We start from the raw sequence: 20,190 nt of genomic DNA, 5'->3' as shown, positions 1-20,190 counted from the left end.
GCTCCAGTGTTGTTCGTCTTGAAGAAAGATGGATCTTTGCGGATGTGCATAGATTATAGAGCGCTGAAAAAAGTGACAATTAAGAACAAGTACCCTCTTCCCAGAATAGATGATCTATTTGATCAGTTAAAGGGGGCAACGGTGTTCTCTAAGATAGACCTGCGCTCAGGGTACCATCAGTTGAAAGTGAAAGAAAGTGATATACCCAGAACAGCTTTCAAGACCAGATATGAACACTACGAGTTTGTAGTCATGCCTTTTGGCGTGACTAATGCACCTGTTGTCTTCATGGACTTAATAAACATAGTGTTCAGAGAATACCTTGACAAGTTTGTCATTGTGTTCATCGACGACATTCTGATATATTCAAGAACCCTAGAGGAGCATGACACGCACTTGAGAATAGTACTGTAGACCCTTAAGCAAAAGCAGCTTTATGCTAAATTCTCAAGGTGCGAGTTCTGGTTAGAGCAGGTGACATTTCTAGGTCACATCATTTCTAAAGAAGGTATTAAGGAGGATCCAGCCAAAATAGAAGCGGTCAACAACTGGAGTAGACCCAAGAACGCCAGGGAGATCAAAAGCTTCCTAGGTTTAGCTGGATATTACAGAAAATTCGTGGAGGACTTTTCAAGGATAGCCTCTCCACTAACAACCCTAACTAGGAAGAACAAGAAGTTTGAATGGTCAGACAAATGTGAGCAAAGTTTCCAAGCATTGAAGAAGAGATTGACCAGTGCTCCTATCCTGACTGTTCCAAGAGTGACAAGAGTTTTGACATATACAGTGATGCTTCCCAGATGGGCCTCGGAGCTGTTCTCATGCAAGAAGGGAAGGTTATAGCTTATGCTTCCAGACAACTCAAAGACTATGAGAAGAACTACCCCACTCATGATCTTGAGCTGACAGCTGTGGTCTTTGCACAAAAACTTTGGCGACATTATTTGTATGGAGTCCAGTGCAGAATCTTTACCGACCATCAGAGCTTGAAGTATTTCTTTACTCAGAAAGACTTAAACATGAGACAGCGCTGGTGGCTAGAGTTGGTTAAAGATTATGACGGTGAAATCCTTTACCACCCAGGTAAAGCTAACAAAGTGGCGGATGCACTAAGTCGAAGTCCAGTGCAACTCTGATGCACTTGTCATCATTAGCACGCCCACTGTAGAGGGAATTGTCAGACTTTGGAGTTGAAATTATTTATGGGCAACTCTCTGCATTGACCTTAAAGTCAACCCTGCTTGAGGATATACAGAGAAAGCAAAGTGAAGATCCAGATATCCAGAAGATCAAGCAAGGGATATAAAAAGAAGAAAATTCAGAGTTTCGAGTATCAGACAGTGGAATCCTTTATCAGGGGAGTCATCTTTGTGTCCCCAATGATGAGGAATTAAGAAGGAAGATTCTGGAAGAAGCTCATAGCACACCATACTCCATGCATCTTGGTTCCACCATGATGTATCAAGATTTGAAATAAAGATTCTGGTGGGCTGGACTCAAAAGAGATGTTGCACAGTATGTCAGTACCTGCCTGACATGCCAGAGAGTCAAAGAAGAGCACCAGAGACCAGGAGGAGTTCTACAGCCTCTCCCAATACCAGAGTGGAAGTGAGAAGAAATATCCATGGACTTCATAACAGGTCTTCCAAGAACTACTAATGGATATGATGCGATATGGGTGATAGTGGATAGATTTACCAAGTCTACCCATTTTCTAGCCATCAAGGTGTCCCACTCTATAGAGCAGTTGGCACAGCTATATGTTAAGGAAGTGATCAGACTTCATGGAGTCCCGAAGTCTATCGTTTCTGACAGGGATGGGCGCTTCACCTCCCATTTTTGGGAGTGCATTCAAAATGCATTAGGCACCATACTCAAGTTCAGTACAGCCTTCCATCCCCAGACTGATGGACAGACTGAGTGAGTAAATCTGATTTTAGATGACATGCTTCCGGTTTGTGCATTAGATTTTAAGGGCAATTGGTGCAAGTATCTATATTTAGATGAATTTGCCTACAACAATAGCTACCAGGCCACTATCAAGATGGCACCTTACGAGGCACTGTATGGTCGAAAGTGTAGATCACCTATATGCTGGTTGGAGGCTGGAGAATGGAAAGAGATGGAATCATAATTGGGCAGGTAGACTGAGATGATAGAAGAAACCACTCAGGCTATTCAGAAGATCAGACAGAGAATTGAGACTGCCCAGAGCAGACAGAAAAGTTATGCTGACACACGCTGTAGGCCACTTGAATTTCAAGTAGGGGATTCAGTCTTTCTCAAAATTGCTCCAATGAAGGGAGTGATGAGATTTAGCAAGAAGGGCGAGTTAAGTCCCCACTACGTAGGACCCTACCTGATCACAGAAAGGATTGGGAAAGTAACTTACAAGCTGGACTTACCACAGGACATGTCGACAATACATAATGTATTTCATGTCTCCATGCTAAAGAAGTGTCTCCATGACCCTAGCCAAGTAATTCAGCCTCAGTCAGTGCAGATCCAGGAGGATCTGAGCTATGAGAGTAGACCTACACAGATAGTGGACAGAGAAGTTAAGAGGCTAAGGAACAAAGAGGTACCACTAGTGAAGGTCATCTGGCAGAATCAGAAGCATGAGGAAGTTATTTGGGAGCGTGAGGACAGCATGAGACAGAGATATTCAGAGTTATTCTAAGTTCGAGGATGAACTTTTTATAAGGTATGGGGAATTGTAACAATCCAAATTTCCTCATTACGAGTTTTAATAGTAATTAAAAATATTTATAAATGCTTTAGAAATATTCTTGAGATTTTTAGAGTATTTTTATGAAATTTTTGGAGTTCTTTTGGTATTTTTACCTAAAGGAAGAAGTTTCAAAAAAATAAATAAGTTCGGCCGAGGTTCGAACCCGTGACCTCCGACCCGACCCGAATCTTAAGCGAAGCGTGATAACCAAGAACCCATCAGGGCCGTGTTGATTAAGGAAAGAGCGAAAATAATTTAAGTAGTAGTTAATAACAGAAATAATTAGGTATTATAAAGGGAGTAAAGAGGGAACTTAGGGGTTATTACCGTAACCTATTCCTTCCTCTCTTCTCTCTCGCGTGCGGCGTCTATGCTCGGGTGAAAACGAAGCTGGGATTAGGGCTTCGTCTCCGACGGCCGGTGAGGGGCTAAATCCGAGAGTTATTCACCTCCTCACGATCCTTTCATCGAGGAGTGTTCATGGGCACGAGGAAGTGCCGAAGTTCGAGCTATCCGAAACCCTAGAAGCCCCTCTTGTTCGTTTGTGAGTCCAAGAAGCAAGGTAAGCGTTACTCACCTGCAATAGGAGTAGTTTTTGGACCTAGTTTCGTTTTTTTTTTGATTTCGAAGCATGTTGAAAAGATGGATAATTTTGTGCTTGCTGCCGTGAACCCCAAAGAAAGAAAGAGGATGAACGGTAGAGGTTAAGCATGTGGGTTGATTCCTTCAAACTTTGAAATTAGTACTGCAGCTTTTAAGTTAGATTTTTCTATTGTGACCTTGATGAGCATGCTCTGTTCGTGTAGAGTTTTACAGTTTTGAATTTTGTTGCTCTATGAGAAATTCCGGGTTTTTGGTTTCTCCTGTCATTTCTGTTGTAGTTAGCTTAAGGGATTATGTTGCTCTATAAAAGTATAGCTATGAACAAGTTACATGGATCTTTATCTTCAGTGGATTCTAGTTTTGTTCATGCTAAGCATTTGGAATGAAAATAAGTTTTATATGGGTTTTAAAACTCCAGCAGGTTTCAATTTCAGTTTGTTAAGGATTCAATTTCAGTTGTTAAAGTATTCAATTCCGATTTGTTTGGTTCCGGTTGGTGCTATGAAAGGGGCACGGGCAGTTTCCTTTTGAGATCACTATGCAGCTTTGTTTTCTATCCGTGGAATTTATTAGTAGAGATGGCTTGTGTGTTAACCATATTGTTAGTCTTTTGGTCATTTGTTTTAATGTGTAGTGTAAATTTTTCACTGATTCATTTAAGCATTTCAGTTAGATTTTGTACGAGCGTTGCAGTTTTTTGATCTTTCATCCGAGCACTGCATTCTATGATGTTAATCAAGCATTTTAGTTTTAAATTTATAGATATATGCAATGAATACAAATGATTTGTTTAAGTTTGTTTCTTAATTGCCGAGGCATTCTCCTTATTAGAGTTATTAATAAGAACAAGTATTTTACTTGAAATGGCTAGTACCCGACTTCCGAGGTTGTCGTTAAACAAATGCAGGTGACCAATTCCGAGGTCTTGGCCCTGGGAAGACCAAGGTCTTTACTCTTGTAGAACTAGTGACTCGCTACCTCAGTTTTACTAGGGAGCGCGCAATGGTACTACGCCTGGGCCCAAGAAAGAAAAGATTATTATTTTAAAGTATAAAAGTATAAGGTTTTAAACAAGTGAAATATGCTTCACATAAGTTTAAAATTCAGTAAGTTTAGTTTCTTTTATGCTAGCATGTTATTTAGAATTTTCTTGCTGATGTTTGCTGTTAGATGAGCAGCTTTATATGTTTAGCATTTCAGTATATTCACATGCATATTCGAGTTTTGTGAGTTAGATAGCGCTTACTAAGTAATTTTTCTTATAGTTGCATTTCCTCTTACTGCAGATAAAGGAAAGGAAAAGCTATAGCGAAGGAAGGCGACAAGGAGGTGCGGATGGATGTGTGATGTTTGGACTATGGAAGCCTTGGAATTTAGTTTAATAATTCATTAAGACTTTGTATTCAGAATATTGGAACCATTCTTTCATGTTGTTCGATTTGGATTGGATATTTTTGTTGGTTTTTTCGGGCCGCGAAAATCGCTTTTCGCGTCGCTGAAACCCCGAATCACCCAAAGCCGTAGATTCGTGCAAGGAAAAACCGAATGAAATACAAGTACGAGTTTCAAAACTTTAGATCTACTCCTAGATCTATGTGTTGAGAGCTTTTACCTTTGAAGCGTGCCCTCGCAAAATTTCCGCTCGTCCAAGGTACGTGTCGGATCTCCAAAGTATCAAGGTAGATACTTCTCTAGTGATATCCACACGAACAAGGAGTGCTCTCTAGCAATCAAGGATGGAGAAGAGAGCCCCAAGTGTGCTAGCACTTTCTAGAGCTCTCGGATAGAATTTGAAAAGGGAGAAAAGAGAGAAAAACAAGAAGACTCTCACATACTCAACTAGTAGTATCCTCTTCTTGTGTCCTTCACACTCTCTTATCTTTTCTTGGATGAAACTCAACACCTTCTCACCTTCTAAAACCCCACGGCAACAGCAAGATGGAGAGGAGGAAGAAGCATCCAAGGAAGAAGAAACTAGAATGAATGCAAATCAATTGCATTCACACATCATCAAGTGTGTGGCCGGCCACACAAATGTAACCCCCTCATTTAATGTGGCCGGCCACATTAAAAGGAATGGGTGTGTAACCTCCATGAGGTGGCACACCATTATGAGGTGGCACACCATTATGAGGTGGTGATGATGTGACAAGGATGTGTCATGCCATGTAGGATGAGTCAACTTACATGATGTGGCAATGCATCAAGTCAAACTTGATGTTTCAACTTCCATTTGGTCAAGTCAAAATTGACCAATTTCTTCCTTGTTGAGTTAAATCCAACATTTGATTCAAGTCAATTTCAATTTAATGAATCTCAATTCATTAATATAAATTGACTCAATGAATCAAATTTAAATTAGACTCATTCAACAATTGAATCTAATTGAGTCTAACTCAATAAGTCTAATTTGAATCCAATCTTTGGTGCATCAAATGAACCCAATCCAATTGGTTCATCATATGAACCTAATCTCCATCCACATGTTCTTTGTGTGTTACCCAATAGGTTCTTGTAACGTTGGCAATGCCCCTAAACTCATTTAGAAACATAAGTAATGAGCGGTATCTAGCAACACATCATTACTACCCAAGTTACAAGAATGTTGAGATCCAACATCACCTTGTGACTACTAATTGTGACTCCTCACAATATGTGACATTGTCCTTCTATCCTAGACATCTAGATTGATCAATGTGAGGCATAGACCGTGTTATCCTCTAATCAATCTAAATCTTGAACTCCAAGTAGACTCACTCGATCAAATGAGCTCAACATCTCATGTTGACTCATTTGGGCATGGCCATGCACTTAGTGGTCTCACTCTATCAATAATATTGATGTCGCTCCCGTCATATGGGAGGGATAGATCCCATCTACATCACTCACATCCCTCTGCATAATTTGTTGCATACCCGGTAATCGCCTTTATAGTCCACCCAGTTACGGGTCACGTTTGACGAAACCAAAGTACATAACTCCTTATGTAGGGATCCATGGTGACTTCAGGTCCAAGGACTAATAGTCATACTAATAGCCACATGAGAAAGTATATGACACTCATATAACGATCCATGATACTTTCTCATGGCGGGTCATTCAGTATACATTCTCCAATGCATACCCATGTGCCAACTTGATTCTCCATATCCATGACTTGTGAGATCAAGTCATCGAGTTGACCTACATGCTAGTCTTATTGCATTAACATTGTCCCTGAATGTTAATACTCGACTAGGAATGATTTAGAGTAGTGTTCCCTATATCATCTCACTATCGGTTCAACTAACCGATTGATATAGGTGAGAACCTTCTACTCAAGGACGCTATTATACTTAGTTTATTTGGCACCAATATAAGTAAGTATAATAACCAAACTAAATGCCTTTATTAATATACAAGAATTTGATACAATGAGTCCATACAATCATCAAATGATTGGCTCTAGGGCTCTAACTAACAATTTTATGTTTAGAACTCTTTCCTTTAATTGCTATGCACATTGGTTTATTATCTTAGTTGTATCATTGTTGCATGCTTGTGTAGATTCATATATATAGTTTCTAGCATGTTCAGATTTATGTATAGTTTTAGTTGTGAACGTATGCTTGAGTAGTATGTTTTCCACTGTTACATATTGTATGCTTTGAGTTTTGAGAGTTTTAAGCATAGATAATTTCATGTGAGCAACATTAGTTAAGCATAGTTAGTAGTCCAGTAGTGCTCCACCCTCACAGACTAGTACTGAGGAGGTGGGGTGTTACAGACCGACCGCTCACTCACTTGGTTGCTCGCTCAACCTCTTTGCTCAACTAATTACTCGCTCACTCGGTCACCCATTCGGCCTCTCTGCTTGACCGGCTGCTTGCTCACTCGGTCTCCCGCTCATCCTCTCTGCTTGACATGTCGCTCATTCACTCGGTCGGTCGCTCGACCTCTTTGCCAAACTGACTGCTCGCTCACTCGGTTGCTCGCTCAGTCGCTCGACTTCTCTATATGCCCATCCATCCGTTGCTCGTTTGATCGCTTTGCCTGATCTACTACACAACGACATCGGCTATACTACCCGCTCAGCTGATCTACCTGCTCGGCCTCTCGGTCTGCCCGACCAGTCTGCGCTTAGTACCTAGTAGAAATTAGCTCTTGATGGCAGTTTGATATTATCTGCTTAGGTCATCTCGACAGATAAGTTGAATTTAATTTGATATATTTAAATTCAGCTATTTCATCAATATTTCCGGCAATAGATTGTTTGTCCAACAATCTTGAAACAAATTTGATTCTATTGAGATGGCAATAGAATAAAGTATTGAAGTGCAACAGACTCAACACATGAAGGCCCCTCCGCCCTGATTAGAATTATGCTAATCAATCATGGGGAAAACAAAATTTAGTGGACTAAACTTCAAGAGGTGGAAGTAGAAGATGCTCTTCTACTTGACCACGCTCAATCTGGCTCAGTTCTTGACCGAGGACCCTTCCAAGCATGCTGAGGATGCTAATGCATAAACCATCACTACAGTGGAGGCATGAACTCATTCTGACTTCCTTTGCTGAAACTACATCCTCAACTGCCTTGTTGACTTGCTATATGTAGTGTATAACATGAAGAGAATAGCTAAGGAGATGTCGGAGTCCTTGGATAAGAAGTATAAGATGGAGGATGCAGGGGCCAAGAAGTTCATCGTGGGTCGATTCCTGGACTACAAGATGGTTGAATCCAAGATGGTGATCAACCAAGTCCGGGAGCTTCAAGTGATCTTGCACGAAATCCATTTATGCTACAAGAAAATTGGCATTCTACAACACTTAAACGACAATGCTTTTTATAAAAAGCGTTGTCTATTTTTTTTAACAACGCTTTTAGTGAAAAGCGTTGTCTATTTCATTATTTTCTTATTAATAGACAACACTTTTCTAAAAACTGTTGTCTATTAGTGATTTTTACGGGTCAAAGACAATGCTTCGTAAAAAGCGTTGCTTATTAGACCTTTTTTTAGTGTCTACGACAATGTTTTTTAAAAAGTGTTGTCTATTGTTAAGTTCTCATCTAAATCTTGATTAATACAAACCGTTGGATTTAAGTAAGGAGTAGAAAACCTGAACCCTTCTCCCAACTCCTATCTTCCGATCGTTTTTGATCCCAAAACAATTCCTCATCTCACGCGGCCTTCTCCATCCAACTCCTCTCCGGAAAACCCCTCTCGGGCGAACCCCTCTCCGCGAACCACTCCTCCGAACTCCTCTCCGTCATGACCACACCTTCGTCAAGTGGCAGATCCTGGTGCTGAGGCGATCGACCACAACAGATCGACCCATCTCTTCGCCTCCTTCTCCCCCGACGTTGAGGCGGTGACTGGTATAAGGAGGGCAAGATGAGTGTGAGTCCAGTGCCGGGCTCAGACACCCATGGCAACCTGGATGAGCAGATCGCGTAGCTCATGCAGTGCAAGCCGCTCGCCGAACAGGAGGTTACATCTCGCCCTTTCACTCTCTTATTTTTGTCCGATCGCTCCTTCGATTTATTCCTTCTCTAGTCAGGATGTTTGTTTTGGGGGTTTTCTGGATTCATGTGTATTCTTTACAGATCTGAGGTTGAGTGGGTGTTTAGCAATTTACAGATCTACGATGTTGTTATGGCGTGTGGTTTGGCTGAGATGTTTGTTACTAGTGATTACTGGGATCTATATATGTAAAATGGTAGATATTGGCGTTAGATCTATTTTAATCTTTAGTCGATCTTTCTTCGTAACGAATTAGTTCGGTTGCAGGTCTTTGATCTGGTTCCCTAGATTGTTCCACATATCCTATGATTCATGCTTTACACAATGGAGTTTGTAGAGAAATTTGAGCTCTTCCCAGACTTGAAACTACTAATGTAGAACTGGCCAATCCATATTTCATTCCTGGACTATAATGATTTTCTTTGTTGGACTATGGGGTGGGTTAGTGTCGCTTGTTAATGAATAATCTGATGATTTATTTATCCGATGTGACTTAATTATTTCTCCTTGATATAATTATAAATGCTTTAATTTGTTAGAGATGATGGGAAATAGTTTATCTAATTAGCATGTCATTCGAAATTCAATTTTTGATTGAGTTGATTTTTCTTGTAAGTTATATAGAAAAAATATTCGTAGAGGTTTCTATTGTATCTTTTCATAAGCCTCTGGGAATTTACGAAATATTACTCAAGTTATAGGAGGACTCCTCTAGTTACATGCATTAACTGTTTGCTCTATTAACAAGGAATAGAGGTAAATGCTTCTATTCCCTTCTTGTGTCTTGCTAATTGCTAAAAGTTCACAATGAGTTCACATTGTTAAGACATTAGCTTTTGCAATCCAATGTTTGTTTAGTGTTCTTTTTTCCCTATGAAAATAATATTTGGAATTTCTTGCAGTTTATCATTGTGAGTTAATAACTATATTTATAAGTTTTTAAATAAAATTTCAGGTTAGGGTGCTTTGCGAAAAAGCTAAGGAGGTTTTAATGGAAGAAAGCAATGTTCAAGTAGACATTACTTCTTTTAAGTAAGTTATTCAATCTAGTCAAGGCCCTTGTTAAAGTATAACGCTGTTGAATTTCCTTGAAGTTGTTCACTCGCATGCTGGCCATGATCATTCTCTATTAAAATTAGAAAGGAATGTAAACAACACAAACCTCAACTGATGTCTCATAAGAAGTTCTTATAGAACTTCATTGGTTGTAGGCGTAGAAGCTTACTATAGATCTGTATTATTGAACTTCAGGATATTTGCTTGTATTACAAGATATATACTTCATGTAAATATGAAATAAAAAACACAGATGCAACATAAGACAAAAACTGAGAAATGGATGTTATACTGAGTACTACAAACCACAGTTTATCATATTATAGTTGATTCTCTAGCAAAGTTTCACATTTTGAACTCGTTTATTTTGATTTGAAATGTCTAAAACTTTTACTAATGTTTGATGGTAAAATTTGGTGTTTGGTTCTTTATGCAACTTTTTATTGTTTGCTATGAAGTCGCCATAACAATGTTGTAACCTTCACAACTCTAATGTTGATCAATACCAGTGGGTATTCTCTGAGTGCCTCCATTTATGTTCGGAAGTTTCTTATATGGGCTGTTCACCTTTTTGGCATTTCTATTTTGAATGTGGCTTTTGAGCTGTTTCTAGAATAGGACAATTCCTATAAGGTCATTGGTATGTTGATTTGTTAACCTTGTATAATATTGGTTAATGTGAGTATTCATTTATTCGTCTCCAATGATTGTTTTGTTTCTTTTGAGAGCCATCAGTAATGCTCATGTATGGACTTGAAACATATTATTGCTACTTTTGTAGGTGGATACAGGACAGTCGAGATCAGTACACTAAGGAGCGTTAGGATTCAGTAATTGATGAGAAATTGCTCATATTCTAAACGTTTTATTTTAGCTTTATTTCTGCAAATACTGTATGTATTTTAGAATGGAGAAATACTATATGCATTTTAGAATGGAGAAATTGCAAGCTTTCTCTGCATATTAGAAATTGCACAGTTTGAAGAATGCAGTTTAGAAACTGCATGCATTTTAGAATGCATATTAGAAACTGCATGCATTTTAGAATGCAGTTTGAAGAAATGTTGCCTTTCTGCAAGCCAAGCTTTCTTTCTGCAAGCTTTATTTCTACAGTTTGAAGAAACGTTGCATTTCTGCAACAACAGTGCTTTTTCAAAGAAAGCGTTTACAGAGAAGAAAGCGTTTCATTTCTGCAAGCTTTCTTTCTGCAGTTTGAAGAAACGTTGCATTTATGCAAGCTTTCTTTCTTTCTTTCTTTCTTTCTTTCTGCAAGCATTTCATTTCTGAGTAATGAGTTTTGGTGCATTTATAGAAAATAACTAGTAGAAGTAATTTTTTGGTTCAAACTATTGACTGTAATTTTTTGTTTATATTTCAGGCCAACTGTTCAATCTGTTCAAAGCTCACAAAGATCCTAGACAAAATCCAATTGCTTATTCCTGTAATAGATTGAGAAAGACAAGCTACTTCTTCAGTATTGTGGTAGTAATTACTGTACTGTTTTGTCCCGTTCTTAAGCCGATAATAATTTTTGAGTGTAGCTAGTAGAAGTAAACAGATTGTCGGCTTCGAGGTCGGCTAGTTATTTTGTGCTCTTTTGTTTTATTTGTGAATATCACTATCTACTTTGAAACAGAATTAGTGTTAATTTTGATATTTACTAGTTTTTCATGTAATTAAATACTAATATTACTTCAATGTGAGAATTCTATTATTTTGGTATGAGATTGAAATCATTAGCTGAGTTGATTATATGTAAAATTCGAATCTAGACATGGTAAAAGAAAAATAATAGTTTCGTAAATATAAAAATAATGATTTTAAAATATTTTTTTTATTTTTTTCTTTAAAACGACAATGCTTTTAAAGCGTTGCAAAAAGTGTTGTCTTTGCATAAACCAACAACGCTTTTAAAGCGTTGCAAAAGCGTTGTCATCGCTACAAACGACAACGCTTTAAAAGCGTTGTCGTTGAGCAGACTTTTAACAACAGTGCCTTTAACAACGCTTTTTCAGGCACAAAGACAACGTTTTAAAAGCGTTGTCTATTAGCTTTTTTCTTGTAGTGTCAGAAGGAATGATTCTAAGTGAAACCTTCCAGGTGGCTGCTATCATTGAGAAGCTGCCCCCTGGCTAGAAGGACTTCAAGAACTACTTGAAGCACACGTGGAAGGAGATGAATATGAAGGAACTCAATGTTAGACTTTGCATCAAAGAAGACAATAAGAGTTCAGAGAGAAAACTATTCTCTCAAGCTACTGTGAAAGTCAATGTGGTCGAACACTTTCAAAGCTCAAAATGGAAGAACCCCAAATCTTCCAAAATGCGACCCAGAGGAGGCATCAACAAGAAGAAGTTCTCTGGGAAGTGCTTCAACTATGATTGAGTCGGTCATAAAGCTTCGGAGTGCAGAAAGCTGAACAAGAAGCAGGAGGTCATTCTGAATGAAGGACTAGGAATGGATGACCTCTGTGTTGTGGTCTTTGAATTGAACCTGGTAAGTTCAAACCTGCGGCAATGGTGGATTAATATTGGAGCCACCAAACATGTCTGTTGCAATAAGGAGTTGCTCCATAACTTTGAAGAAGTCAATGGAGACAAGCTATTCATGCAAAACTCAACGACCTCACACATCATGGGCCAAGGAAAAGTGGTGCTGAAGATGATCTCGGGCAAGGACCTTACTCTGAACAATGTGTTGTATATTTCGGAGATTTAGAAGAATCTAGTATTCGGGTCACTGTTAAACAAGCATGACTTTTGCATTGTCTTTGAGTTAGACAAAGTTGTACTGTCTAAGAATGGAATGTTTATTGGAAGAGACTATGTATCTGATGGGTTCAATGTAATGTCTATTAGGCCTAAAATAAATATAAATGAAAGCTCTTCCACTTATATGCTTGAGTCTCCTTATTTCTGGCATGGTAGACTAGGACATTTTAACTACGATGTATTGTGTAGATTAATAAATATGCAAAGCATACCAACATTCCACCATGACCCAAAACACAAGTGTGAGATTTTTGTTGAAGCCAAAATGACAAGGTCATCCTTTCAACATGTTGAGAGAAGTAAGGAACCACTCGGGCTAATTCACACCGATGTGTGTGACCTCAAAGGTACTCCAAGATGTGGTGGGAACAAATACTTCATCACTTTTGTAGATGATAACACAAAATACTGTTTTGTGTAACTTCTCAAAAGTAAGGATGAAGCTATAGAGAAATTTGCTCTCTATAAAAATGAGGTTGAAAACCAACTTAATAAAAAGATTAAGGTGATTTGAAATGATCGAGGTGGTGAATATGTATCACTGTTCGCTAAGTTGTGTGCTGAACATGAGATCAGACATGAAACAATAGCTCCTTATACTCCTTAGTAAAATGGAGTGGCTGAGTGATAGAATCAAACTCTAAAAGAGATGATAAATACTCTTCTATTGAGCTTTGGGCTACCAAAGTTCAAGTGGAGGGAAGCTGTGTTAACAGTTAATTATCTTTTAAATAAGATTTCCTAGAAGAAAATAGATAAGAGCTCTTAAGAGTTGTGGAATGGAAGACAATCGCCCTACAAATATTTACGAATGTGGGGGTGTCTTACTAAAGTGTTGGCGCCTAATCTGAAAAGGATTAAAATAAGACTAAAGACTGTTGATTACATATTTATTGGATATGCACACAACAACAGTGTGTATTGGTTTTTTGTATATGAGTCACAAATACCAAATATACAGAATAACTCAATAATAGAATTGAGAAATACCTCATTCTTCAAGCATGTGTTTCCGTATAAGATTCGAGAGGATGCTAACTCCTCAAAATGGGCATATGAAACACAAGGCGAAAAAGATGATGAGGAACCAGTCGAGGTTGAGCTTAGATGGAGTAAAAGAGCTCTGGTAGAAAAATCCTATGGATTAGATTTTATCACTTTCATGTTGGAAAGTGAGCCCCGAAGTTACTCAGAACCAGTAAGCTCTTCTAATGGACCTCACTAGAGAGAGACAAATGCATCTAAGATAGAATCTATCTTGCAAAATCACACTTGGGAACTTATGGATCTTCCTCCAAGAAGTAAACCACTAGGTTGCAAGTAGATCTTCACTAAGAAAATGAAGTCAGATGACATAATTAGTAAGTATAAGGATAGATTGGTAATCAAAAGATACCGACAATGAGAAGGCCTTGATTACTTTGATACGTATTCTCCCGTGTTGAGAATAACTTCCATTAGAGTATTGTTGGCTATCGTCGCTCTTTGGAATCTCTAAATACATCAGATGGATGTAAAGACAACATTTCTAAATGGAGATTTAGAAGAAGAAATCTATATGGAGAAACCTGAGGGGTTTTCTGTAACACCCATAAATTTCCTTTATTCAAAAAGGACAAAAAGAAATAAAAGAAGAGAAAAGAAATAAAAATATATTCATAAATGACCCAAGCTAGGATTTGAACCCGAGACCTCTTAGTTGAGATAATTTTAAGTTGCCATTAGGGTGGTGGTAGAGCATCACATGAGCAATATGAAACAATGCATTATATGTAGATTATATGGGAAGAGATGCTCCAATTTCCACTTAGTATAAAAGGGGTTGGATGAGAACAAAACCTAATCTTTCTCTTCCTTTCCTCTCTAGCCAAATCCTCTTCTCCCCTTTCAAGTTTCCCAAGCAAGAAACCTAGGGCTCCAAGTCTTAAAACTTTCCAAGGAGGAAATCTAAGGGGAGGAAGGGCGACTTGGAGATTAAGGCATACGACGGAGGATTTTGGTCTTCCCTACACCTTATAATAGTAAGATCTAGCGAAAGGAGGTAAGTACCCCTCACCTGTAGTATAAGTCGCTTTAATGATGCATTTTGTAATGTCTTTTATGCATGATTTAGGAGATACATGATGAGATATGCTTTATAAAAGTTAAGGAAGAAGCATGTCATGCTATGTTTGATGCCCTCTAAAAGTTTTGGGATTAAGAGCATATTTAGATCATCTTGATTTGCTTCCCATTAAGTTTTGGGACTAAGAAGTATAATCAAGTGCCTAAGGTGATTCCCTATGAGTATGGGGGAATTAAACACACATAAGGTGTTTGGTTAAATGCCAAGCAAGTGCAAGTACAAGAAATTAATAGTTAAAAGAAAGTATTTTACTTTAGAAAGACATGTACTGGACACAAAGTCCATGGGTGGGCTCCTAGACCGCCTCTAGGCTCCTAGACCGCCAAGTAGTACCTTGATAGGTTCAGGATTAGCTACCTTGGATCTTATTAAGGATGCGCGCAAAATAGTACAATGCCGGGCCCAAGCAAGTTGATTACTATTTTCACTAATTATGTACTATAATGTTTCAAACCTCATGGTTTGTTTTAGTGTAAGCTTCCTAAGTTGAGAAATTGAGTTCTAAAGTGAAGCATTGGTGACCTCTTTGATATGCCAACATTCATGTTTTCATTATATTACTAACACTGTTTGAGTTGATGTTTTGCATGATTAACCTATTTAAAAATGCATGCCATGTATGTAATTCAGATTTATGCATTTTAACGTGAATTACGGTCAAATGTAAGTTTTGTGCTTTCCGCAAGCAGTTTTAAAAAGAAAACATATCCTCCTTAAATGCATCATTTTGTGAGTAGATGATACTTACTAAGCATTCGCTTATAGATTTACATTTCCTTATACTGAAGATAAAGGTAAAGGAAAGCTTGAGTAGGAGGAGGCAGCCGGAGCAGTGTTTTGGGGTGTGTGCAATGGAACAGTGGAAGAAGATCCTGGAATTTGCTATGTTAAACTTTGGAACTAATGTATTTCCTTATTTCTGCTTTACCTGAACCACTAGTAAGGGTTGTTATGTTAAATTTACAGTTTGATAGTAATTTGTGTGTCAAAGACTCCTCCTCAAGTAAAGGGATAAAATGGTAGGCCAAGGATGATTACAAGGGGGAGATCAACCTCTCTTACGGAGCAAGGGGTGACCTCCACACGACCCGTGTCACAGCCGTGTGGGTTCACACAACCTACCATTATTTCCCCTCGGCCAAGGTGACACGACCGTGTGCAATCACACGGCCATGCACCTCTTCCCCTCATCCAAGGTGACACGACCGTGTTGAATCACACGGTCGTGCACCTCCTCCCCTTGGCCAAGGTGACATGGTCGTGTGGAATCACACGGCCGTGCACCTCCTCCTCTCGGCCAAAGCCACACGACCATGTGGATTCGCACGGCCGTGTCTCTTTTCCTCTCGACCAAAGTGACATGGCCGTGTGAGTTCACACGGCCATGCCCTTTCTTTTCCTCTGCTAAAGGTCACGGCCTTGTGGCCCTTGCACGGTCGTGCCCTACGCCAGCTGGGAGTACCCTACCTGTCAGAGCCACTCAGCCTAGACCCGTTAGAAGCTTAAAACTCCCTTTCAGCTCTGCTTGGCTGCAAGTCATGTCCTATCAGTCGTAATAAGTTAGAATAGATCTATGGACTGAGTAGCATATAATAGGTAAGAATGCCGAAATTTAGACAGAACGAGAAAAAGGGTAACATGTGTCCTGTAAGTTAAGGCTAGTAGAAGGGTGGGCGTTACAGTTTAGTATCAGAGCCAAGTTCCATCCTTCTGTTACACACACATCAAGCACTGATCTTGCAGCTTCCAAGTAAGAAAGTACCGTTTTCATAACTTTTATGCATCTAATTTCATTATGATTAGTAAGAAATGCTTGTTAAGATTTAGCATGCTTATAAATGAAAGTACAAATTATAGTAAATAAGAATGATGATAGGCTGATGACATATCTCACTGGTTGGTCTATGGATATGTAGAATGGTTAGAGGGCGACCGGCTATACAACCGAGAGTTAATGAACCTCAACCAGTGGAGAATGAGTCTGCACCCCAACCCAACCTTCTAGAAGTTATAGCTCAACTAGAGAGACAATTGGCGGAGTAGCAGCAGGTTTTTGCCACCCTGACTGCTAAACAGCAAGCTCCTCCTGTTGTCCCACCGGAAGCCGCTATAGTGATGCCTACTACAGTCGAAGTTCCATCAGTTACACCTGTAGCACCAGCAAAGGTAGTGAGGCAAGAAGTGTACCTCTTCTAGTGGTAGAAACTGAAACCAGAGAATTTCTTTGGTGCCAATGAACCATGGGATGCCCAGGCATAGTTCAAAACCTTGGAGAGCATCATGGAGCTACTGGACTGGCCGGAGGTAGGAATGATTAAGTGCGCTTCCTTCTGCTTTACTGGTGATGCAAGAATGTGGTGGGAACGGGTCAAGGTAAAATGAAAAGTGGATCAAATCACCTGGTCTGACTTCAAGATTGAGTTCTTCGAAGAGTTCTTCCATATGCGAGTCACGAATAAGCATTATGACAAGTTGACGAAATTTTGACAAAGAAATTTAATGGTGGACGAAGTCGTGAAGAAATTTAATAGACTAGCTCGCCTATGCCCCGGGATGGTCAGCACGGAACGAGAGAGAGTAAGGCTAATGCTCAAGATGTTGAGGTCATAGATAACTCTGAATGTGGCGGGCGGAATAAATAGACCGCAGACTGCAGAAGAACTGGTTAGTAGTGCACTGATCATGGAGCATTACCTGAACAACATCAAGATGCAGAAGCCAATACAGATTGAGAACAAAGGTCAAGGGAGTTCTGGCACTCAGAAAACTCAGGGCTAAGGTTCAACCTGGAAGGGGAGCTCCAAGAGAAAGCAGTGGAGTAATAAGATGGGAGGATCCGTAAGCAAGCAGCCTAAGTATGCCACGTGTTCCATGTGCGGAAAGATGCATCCCGGAATCTACTGCAAGGGCACTAGAGGTTGTTATACGTGTGGTCAAGAGGGGCATATAGACAAGTATTGCCCGACTAGGAACAATCTACCTCCAGCACCACCTGTTCAGTATGGAGGCAACCAGGCGCAGTTACACCAGATGCAGGGCACATTAGAGGGTCCTCAAATTAGCTAGGGTAGACTGGAAGCTCCATCAAGTTCTACAAATGTTCGGGTTTTCTCCCTTACCAGAGAGGAGGTAACAAACACCTCCACCGTTATCACAGGTCAGATACACATTTTTAATCTATATGCAACTGTGCTATTTGATATTGGGCCAACCCATTCGTTTTTCTCCATAGTATTTGCTGAAAGGATAGGTATACCCCTGAAGGTCCTAAGTGGACAGTTCTTAATGACACTGCCCTCTGGGGAGATAATGACATCTACGCATTGGCTACGTGCTGTGCCAGTCAAAATTTCAGGCAAAGAACTGTACAGTGATCTGATAATGCTGAACATGTCGGATTATGATGTCATTTTTAGGATGGTCTTTCTAAGTAATTATGGTGCTTCCATCAAGTGTCGTAAGCGAAGAGTCCTATTCCAACCTGAGGCAGAGTCTAAATTTGAGTTCATCGGAGAATCAAGGAAGAGAACCAAGAAATTCTTATCGGCCATAAAATCTCAGAAAATGTTAGTCGATGGATGTTCCGGGTTTCTAGCTCATGTGGTTAACACCCAGCAAGAAAGAACTCAAAAGTTAGAGGAGGTTAGAGTCGTATGTGACTACCCGGAAGTGTTTCCAGATGAGTTTCCAGGCTTAGCTCTGGATAGGGAAATTGAATTTGAGATTGAACTCATCCCTGGTACCCATCCAATCTCAAAAGCACCCTACCGCATGGCTCCAGCAAAATTGAAAGAACTCCAGGGACAACTAAAGGAGCTTCTTGACAAGGGTTTTATTCACCGTAGTCACTCACCATAGGGAGCTCCAGTGTTGTTTATAAAGAAGAAGGATGGGTCCATGCGAATGTGCGTGGACTACCGAGCGCTAAACAAAGTAACCATCAAAAATAGGTATCCCCTGTCGAGAATTGACAATCTATTTGATCAGTTAAAGGGAGCCACGGTCTTTTCCAAGATAGACTTGCAATCTGAATATTATCAAGTGAAAGTGAAAGCGGATGATGTGCCGAAGATGACATTTCGAACACGGTATGGGCACTACGAGTTTGTGGTTATGCCTTTTGGAGTGACGAATGCTCCTGCCACTTTTATGGATCTGATGAATAGGTTATTAAAGGCGTATCTAGACAAGTTTGTAATTGTCTTCATAGACGATATCCTTATATACTCCAAAACTCAGGAAGAACATACTGAAGATATGAAGATAGTATTACAGATTCTTCAGCAGAGCCAGTTGTATGCAAAGTTCTCCAAGTGCGATTTCTGGCTCGAGCAAGTGTCCTTCCTAGGCCACATTATTTCCCAGGATGGGGTTATGGTAGACCCGACAAAAATAGAAGCTGTGAGTAACTGGAATAGACCTAAGAATGCTAGTGAAATCAGGAGTTTCCTTGAGTTAGCAGGAAACTACAGGAAATTTGTAGAGAACTTCTCCAGGATCGCCACACCACTAACAGCACTTGCCAGAAATAACCGAAAGTTTGAATGGACAGAGGATTGTGAGAAGAGTTTCACTGAACTGAAAGGGAGACAGACCAGTGCCCCAATCCTGACTCTCCCAGAGAATAACGAAAGATTCAATATTTACAGTGATGCTTCTAAATAGGGACTCGGGACTACACTGATGTAGAATGGCAAGGTCATCGCCTATGCCTCGAGATAACTCAAGGATTATGAGAAGAACTATCCTACTCATGACCTTGAGTTAGCAGCGGTAGTGTTCACTCTCAAAATTTGGAGGCATTACTTATATAGAGCTCAGTGCAAGATTTACATAGATCACCAGAGTCTTAGGTATATCTTCACTAAAAAAGACCTGAACATGAGACAACGGATATGGTTGGAGTTGGTCAATGACTATGACTGTGAAATCCTCTACCATCTAGGGAAAGCGAACAAAGTGGCAGATGCACTAAGTAGGAAATCTTGTGCAACGTTATCGTCTATAGCTGCTATGACCCATCCCCTACAGAAAGAAATAGTGGAGTTTGGGCTTGAAATTATTACCGGGCAGCTCTCTACCTTGACAATAGTGTCAACCCTACTTGACGATATACAGAAAGGGCAAGATGAAGATCCGAATATTCAGAAGATCAAGCAAGCAATACAAGAAGGAGAAAATGGGGAGTTCCGGGTATCAGATGGTGGGATACTATATTATCGTGATCGTCTCTGTGCCCCTAATCAAGAACAACTACGACAGAAAATTCTAGAGGAAGCCCATGGAACACCCTATGCTACGCATCCTGGTTCCACCAAGATGTACCAAGATTTAAGGGGAAGCTTCTGGTGGTTAGGAGTGAAAAGAGATATTACAAGATATGTCAGTACCTGCCTGACA

The 20,190-nt window shown here is 39.8% G+C and overlaps 1 long non-coding RNA gene across 1 annotated transcript; it reads left to right on the top strand.

Annotated features, from left to right (window-relative positions):
* Nucleotides 1-8,771: 8,771 nt before the first annotated feature.
* On the top strand, nt 8,772-11,554 carry LOC122012090. The gene is made up of 3 exons (XR_006120119.1): nt 8,772-8,805; nt 9,794-9,850; nt 11,273-11,554. It is a non-coding gene; the product is annotated as an uncharacterized LOC122012090 (long non-coding RNA).
* The last annotated feature ends 8,636 nt before the right edge of the window (nt 11,555-20,190 follow it).

This window comes from Zingiber officinale, chromosome 8A (genome assembly GCF_018446385.1).
Source record: "Zingiber officinale cultivar Zhangliang chromosome 8A, Zo_v1.1, whole genome shotgun sequence".
Lineage (NCBI taxonomy): Eukaryota > Viridiplantae > Streptophyta > Magnoliopsida > Zingiberales > Zingiberaceae > Zingiber > Zingiber officinale.
Note: the sequence above shows the minus strand (reverse complement) of the source record. Positions and strands in the feature narration are given on the sequence as shown.